The sequence below is a fragment of the Engraulis encrasicolus genome, chromosome 4, assembly GCF_034702125.1.
Source record: "Engraulis encrasicolus isolate BLACKSEA-1 chromosome 4, IST_EnEncr_1.0, whole genome shotgun sequence".
NCBI classification, from domain to species: domain Eukaryota; kingdom Metazoa; phylum Chordata; class Actinopteri; order Clupeiformes; family Engraulidae; genus Engraulis; species Engraulis encrasicolus.
Genome location: NC_085860.1, coordinates 32,663,951 through 32,671,450, shown reverse-complemented (window position 1 = coordinate 32,671,450; position 7,500 = coordinate 32,663,951). Strand labels below are relative to the sequence as shown.

At 44.3% G+C, this 7,500-nt stretch overlaps 1 protein-coding gene across 1 annotated transcript in view; it reads left to right on the top strand.

Annotated features, from left to right (window-relative positions):
- Positions 1-7,500, top strand: part of mapk8ip2 (mitogen-activated protein kinase 8 interacting protein 2) — a 73,308-nt gene that overhangs the window by 42,431 nt on the left and 23,377 nt on the right. The gene's annotated exons all lie outside the window — the stretch shown is intronic.

Here is a 7,500-nt window from a genome sequence, read left to right as displayed (position 1 = left end):
GCCATAGACGCAGTGTGCAGTCGATGACCCAGTGGAGTTTGCTGCTATGCAGCGCTCCTTTCTCTCTCTCTCTCTCTCTCTCTCTCTCTCTCTCTCTCTCTCTCTCTCTCTCTCTCTCTCTCTCTCTCTCTCTCTCTTTCTCTGTCTATCCTCTTGCTTGCGTGTAAACGCACACGCACACACGCATGCGCACAAATGCACACAAGGACATGCACGCACACACACACACACACACACACACACACACACACACACACACACACACACACACACACACACACACACACACACACACACACACACACACACACACACACACACACACACACACACACACACACAGTCCCCCCCTGCTGAGATTTCATCCACCCCCATCCCATATTCAGAGCATCCCCTCTGAGAGAGGAGGAGTGAGGACAGAAGAGAGAGGGAGATGGGGGGGAGAGACACACCCACACAAACAGTGGAGAGAGGAATAGATAGAAGCTTGGGGGACGTGGGACTATTTTCCATCTGTAGAGAATGAAAACATTGAGAGATGTTTTTTTTAAATGCACGCACACATGCAGGCACAGACACACACATGCACATATATACAGGCACACATGCACACGCAAACGCACACGCACGCACACACACAAACACACACAATCTGATTACTGTAAGCCATTGTAACTGGGTACATCTCTCTCTTTCTCTCTCTCTCTCGCTCTCTCTCTCTCTCTCTCTCTCTCTCTCTCTCTCTCTCTCTCTCTCTCTCTCTCTCTCTCTCTCTATCTATCACTCTCCGTATTTTGCCTCTGTAATCTAATCCCTCTTATTGATTCTCTTTTTATTTTCATTTTCTGTTTTTCTGTTTGCGGGCGGGCTTCTGTGTGTGTGTGTGTGCATTTGTGTGTGTGTGTGTGTGTGTGTGTGTGTGTGTGTGTGTGTGTGTGTGTGTGTGTGTGTGTGTGTGTGTGTGTGTGTGTGTGTGTGTGTGTGTGTGTGTGTGTGTGTACTGTGTACTTTCCACCACTCAGTATAGCAGCCCCTACCATTGATATCCTGACTTACACATGCAGGATTACACAAACACAAACCAATTTCCTCATGGTGGGAAAGCATAGATGGTCAAAAGAGAAGAAGCACTCCAACTCACTGTTTGAATTTATTGCCTGTGAGACGTTTTGGTTTCTGACACTGCATAAGGTTAAGAACGAAAAGTCTGATGGGCAATAAGGTTCAAACAATGACTCAGAGTGTGGTCCTTTCTTCTCTTTTGAATTGCTGTATGTTTAAGTAGGAGTCTGCACCCGATTATGTCTTACTCTTGTAGAGTCAAGAGTGTTATAGTATAAAGTTTAAAGGATAGATGTTGAAGTGAGATGAATGATCTGGCTAGTGTCTACAGTAGTACAGTGTACTAAATAAAAGCTACAGAATTCATATGGAGGTTCAGAATAGAGGGAGAGAGAGAGAGAGAGAGAGAGAGAGAGAGAGAGAGAGAGAGAGAGAGAGAGAGAGAGAGAGAGAGAGAATGTTTTGTGCTGTCTGATATACCTTTTCACTGTGCACTTTACACACACACAGAGAGAGAGAGAGAGAGAGAGAGAGAGAGAGAGAGAGAGAGAGAGAGAGAGAGAGAGAGAGAGCGAGAGAATGTTTTGTGCTGTCTGATATACCTTTTCACTGTGCACTTTACAGAGAGAGAGAGAGAGAGAGAGAGAGAGAGAATGTTTTGTGCTGTCTGATATACGTTTTCACTGTGCACCACTAGCCGCAGTACACACACAAGTCTCACTCTTGTGTATGTGTTAATCATATCGACATATTGAGTACGTATTGATAGTGGTGTCAACAATGATCGATCCGGCGATCCAATCCAATGCGGGGCATGGACGAGACAGAATCGATCAGGGCAAGTTCCAGAATCGATCCGGCAATTTTTTTAAGTCTCAATTACTTCCATGGATATTTTGGGAGCAAATGAATGTTAAATTAAATAAAAGCACTTCAAAACATTGCAAGACTGATACAGACTGATACAGACTGATACAGAAAATAGCCAAAAAAATTCTTGCTCAGTATCTGACTACTTGTATTGCCTCATCATGACTGATTAAACATTTGCTTTGCTTTCAGTAGAAATGTAATGCATTGCAATGCATTGTAGAATTGAATCGGATCGGATCGGGTTGGATCGCATAGAATCGAATCGAATCGCTACCTCCCGAATCGTGATCGAATCGGATTGTGAGGGCAGTGCCGATCCACACCACTACGTATTGAGGTGGGGGGCTCTCCTTGTTTCATATGGCTCAGTGATGCACTGCACTGGGCCATATTATGCCTTCATGGCACAGGCTGACTGAGGGAGACTGAGAAAGGACGTCTCCAGTAATAGGCTACATCATTAAGCTCATGGTCATGGAGAGAGAGAGAGAGAGAGAGAGAGAGAGAGAGAGAGAGAGAGAGAGAATGAGAGAAGGGGTAAAATGCTGTGGTTGCTTGTTCAGTGTTTAGTGAGGTACTGTAGCTGCATTGCTGTGCAGTGAGATGTGCAATGTCGCCTCCTTTTGCAGGTAATATTTATATTGTCTACTCCAGGCTGCTGCTGCAGTTCATATCCTCCCTGCCTGGCTTGGCTGCCTCCTGGGCCCCATGACGGAGCACTTTTCTGGGTCGGACGCCATGCAGGAGCGGCTCCAAGAGCCCCACTAAATACCCATTAGTATATTACTGGCCTACATTGTTGTCATTGGTGTTTTAACCACTCCCAAGGCTTTTCGCACAATCACACACAAACACACTCACATGCACGTACGCACGCACGCACACACACACAAACACACACGAATGCGTGCACGCACGCAAACACACACGCACACGCACACGCACACACACACACACACACATACACACACACACACACAAACACACACACACACACGCACACACGCACGTACGCACACACATGCACATGCACACCTAGCTATAAATGCTAGCAGGATATATAGGCTTGGGACCTTGTATATGTCAGTGCACAAGATTGAGTGTGCTGTACATAAAGATTTTGAGTCTTTATTCATTTACAGTACAGTGGGCCAGACATCTTTCTTAATTTTCTTTTTTCCTCAGTTTTATTTACAGATAAGTAGTGATGCGGTTTCAGAGTGTGCACTTTTCATTGCATTTGTGTGTAGTAGGCCTACTGTATATGAATCATGTATTGATCTGAGTGTATTGAAGTAATGCATTCGCTCCGAGAAGACGGTATCTAACTCTTGAAAAAAGGAGACGTGTTTAATTTAACTTTTTTGCTCAGTTACAAGCAGACATCCTCCCACCCATTACTCTGTTCAATTACACTGAGAGGTTTTGCGGCATTAAAAAAACGTTCATGGAGCATCAGTAGCTAATTACTCAATGTGAGGTTGGATTAAAAACAATCCCACTGACGATGCTAAACCTATAGTGAAGAGTTACGATCTCTTCTTGGAATGCTGAAATACTGTTTTCAGTCTGGAATGGTACTGATGCCCATTCTTGCACCCGTTGCGTTCAGATCCTCATTCATATAGGGTTCTGTACTTTTCTGAATGTACTGTATGTTACCTGGAGGAAACTGCTGACATCTGCTTTATGGTCACAGTTCGCATAGAGATAACAAGAATTTTTCAGTTTGCTTTTTTAATACTAAGGGGGACATTGGCAGGTTTATGATGAATTCAAGGGGGCGTTGGGAGGCTTATGATGAGGTCAAGATGCGCGTTTGTTCAAAAAAAGTTGAGAACCATTGATCTAGGAGAACATGCTTTCTGTCCACTCCTACACGTGTGCGAGCTCAGAGCAGTTTGAGGAATTCTGCTCTGTGTTACCTCAGTTTCTACCTGCAGCCTCCTCAGGGACTACAAGCCCTGAGCTGTATGTGGGTCATGTGAAGCAGTCTGCTTGCTTCGTATAGTCTCTGGGTTCCTTCCCAATAACTAACTAGACAGGCCTGTGGACAGTGGTTATAAAGATGCGACCTTACCAAATGGTCTTTCTGGTCAGCCATTACTGTAAGCTGAAACATGAACACCAATCAACCTAAACATGAACACTAATCAGCCTAAAAGCTCCCGCAACAGCTATTACATCCACTATGTGGTGGGATAGTACTGTGAAATTGAAACAGTGAAATTGCCTTTTTGGCACATTCAGTACAAAAAGTTGAACACATACGTATTACGTAAATGCCTCATGAACTTCTGTGTGTTCATGATGCCTGGACTACTATCACAGTTAATGGCCTGTGTATTTGACTTACCTTCACACGCACACACACAGTTGTGAGAAATGTATTACATTTATTTGCCGTACTGTTGGTCTAGTTTTCACAGTATTGGCAAACCCCACCTGGTCATTGGTGTGGTCAAATACAGAGTAGCGACGTCCACGGGGTGGGAGGCTGTCATGTCTCGGCAGAGGGGGCACAGCCCACTCGCTTATCGGTGCAGTCGTAGATGGAGTAATACTGCAGTGCCTGAGGAAAGCAACACCAAGAATTCACCAGGCTTGTCCATTGTGGGAGGGCAGGGAGGTTGGGGTGATTCCAACACTGCATCCGATCCGATCCGAAGACAACCCATGAATATTACAGTGGCACCCATAGCCAGAATTTTTAGTCACGCAATAAATGGACAGTGAGTTGTGAAATCTGCAGAGGTTGTGGGCTTGGAATTTAAGTGGAATCAAGAGACAAATAACTTAATATGAATAACCTAAAAGTGGTGTGCCAATCTTCAAGCTTTGAAAAGAAGCCAAGCAGCTGACAATTACACTGTTTTGACAGTGGTTGACATAGAATCCGACTACATGGTTTCTGACATTAATAGCAAAGTCATGGTATCTGACATTACAATAGTTAAGTAGCATCTTCCGCAGTGGTGGAGTTGACTTCAGCCTGACTAAGATGGTGACACTCACGGAGGTGATGTAGGCGGAGAGGGGGCAGAGGGAAGTTCCACCCCGCTGATGGTGAAGGTCAGACAGGGGGAAGCTGCTGACCTGGCTGCAGTCAACCGACATCTGAGAACCAGGAAGAGAGAGAGAGGGGGAGGAAAAGGGAGAGGGAGGAAGAGGGAGAGAGGAGAGTGGAAAGAGGAGCAGAATGAAAGATATGAGGTCAGACAGTGAGAGGCAGAGAGGTAGAGAAAGAGAGAGTGGTGAAGGGACAAAAGGGAAGAGAGCAGGACATAGATGGATAAGGACATGAGGTAAACAGAGAAATGCAGTGAAGAGGGACATAGAAGACAGAAGGAAGACAGAAAGATGGTCAGAGGGAGAGAGAGAGAGAGAGAGAGAGAGAGAGAGAGAGAGAGAGAGACAGACAGACAGACAGACAGACAGACAGACACAGACACAGACAGACAGAGAGACAGACAGACAGACAGAGAGACAGAGAGAAAGAGAATATGCCCGGTGCACCTAGAGAGAGTATGCGCAGTGCACCGTAGCCCTGAAGACTGCCTGCTCCAGTTCGCCATGTAAAGTCTGTGAAGAGAGTCCAACCCAACACCCTCCATCCCTGTGCCATTTAAGTGTCCTTTGTGCAACATTCACTAAGACTTCAGACTTCAGACTTCAGTTCAATTCATTGGTGATGGAGAATGTGTTAAAGTGGAGAAAGTGTTAAACCTAGCACATCCCATCCCATAGGGCTCTCTATAATGTGAATGACTGAAAGGCAACCATTCATGTTTTTTTTCGGTTACACTTGAGCTATGTATTATGTCCATACCAAACAATTTCATGTGAGTTGGCATGCAGGCTAGCCGTTTGTACTGAGCCTAGTTAGTGAGTTTGTTATGTTAGATGTGCCCTATCTTTAACCCCTTTGCACAAAGCCTATGCTTACTGTCACCAAAATTGTAATGACCAAGTCTTAATCTGTTAATTAAAGCTCCCTGTAATATCATAGTAATGTTGTAATGATGTAATGACGTTGTTGAATCTTTTCAGCAATGAGTGATCGTGCCCGCCGACAGGCCTGTCTGTGCAAAGAGTGCAGCACAGGGTAGCGAAATGCAGAATTTCTACCCTCAAAGCACCTACCTGTAGCCTGGTTATTCACCTGGAACCTATGGGGAAGTAGTGTCAGTAGCGTCTTACTGCAGATGGGTATCACCGGCAGGCCTATGCTGAAACTACTTTACTACATCATAACAACATTGCTATGACATTACAGAGAGCCTTAAGTAACATAAGGCATAGCCATTACAATTGTGGTGACAGTAGGGTTATAACATAGGCTCTGCGCTAAGAGGTTAAGTAGCCTACATGGACACAGGCACACACGCGTGTGTGTGTGTGTGTGTGTGTGTGTGTGTGTGTGTGTGTGTGTGTGTGTGTGTGTGTGTGTGTGTGTGTGTGTGTGTGTGTGTGTGTGTGTGTGTGTGCGTGCGTACACTGTACTAGATTTTTCTTTTAGGGGAGCACATGTGTTTTGATTGGTCCAGTCACCCAACTACTCACTTAAACTACTCTCCAATTGATTAAGCCCCCCCTACTGAGTAGCCTGTGTGCTAAATTACAGACACATGCACTCTGGGCACACACAGTATGCACGCACGCAAGTACCCACACACGCACGCACATGCACACACATATAGGTAGTTGGTAGAAAATTGAGTAATTATCTGACATTGCAACGATTTCCATGCAAATGGCTTCTGTGGCATACAGTAGGAATAACAATAACAATGTATACGTGGACAGACTATATGCATAGTGACATGGAAGACAGACAAATCATTTTCCCCCAAAGCCAAATCATTTTCCCTCAAAGCCAAACACTCATTCAAAGCCCATCAACAGTTTGTCACCATTTTAAAAGCCATAGAGTTTGGAGTATTGTAGTATAACTTTAATGTGTTATATACTAACAGTAATAGTAATGGCAAGTGGCAAAACATGTGTTTGCGCTATGCTGCAGTAGCTGTTATCTTTTCGACGTGGTAACCGTGGGAAGGTTGCATTGCGCACCATAACGCCACCGGGTTTGTTATTTATAGTGTGACCTTGACTAAAGCCTCTGTCAAGGTCACAGCAATGACTGTATATCAGCACACAAACACATCAAGAGTTGGAGTTCAGTGGAAAGTAAATAGGCCATGTCTTATCAACATCAAACTGACTGAATCTTTCGCTCTCACCGAAACACTCGGTGGGGGATAAACTGAAAATGGCTATCTTTTCAGAGAATACATTATGTGCTTACATACGTATCTATCTTTGAATGCAAATTATACATATTTATTTTATTTTATATATATAAATAAAATATATATAAATAAATAGCATCCCATGTCAAACAGGTGATTCAAAATGTGCAAAAAGCAATTTGTCATCTTTGACGGAGCAAAAAGCACTGTTATAACACCAGATGTGTTCAAAAGCATGCAGATTGTCCAGTATAGCCTCTTTACATAGATGGGCCCACTGATGGGCCCATTCACTAATCGCCGAAAAGAATCA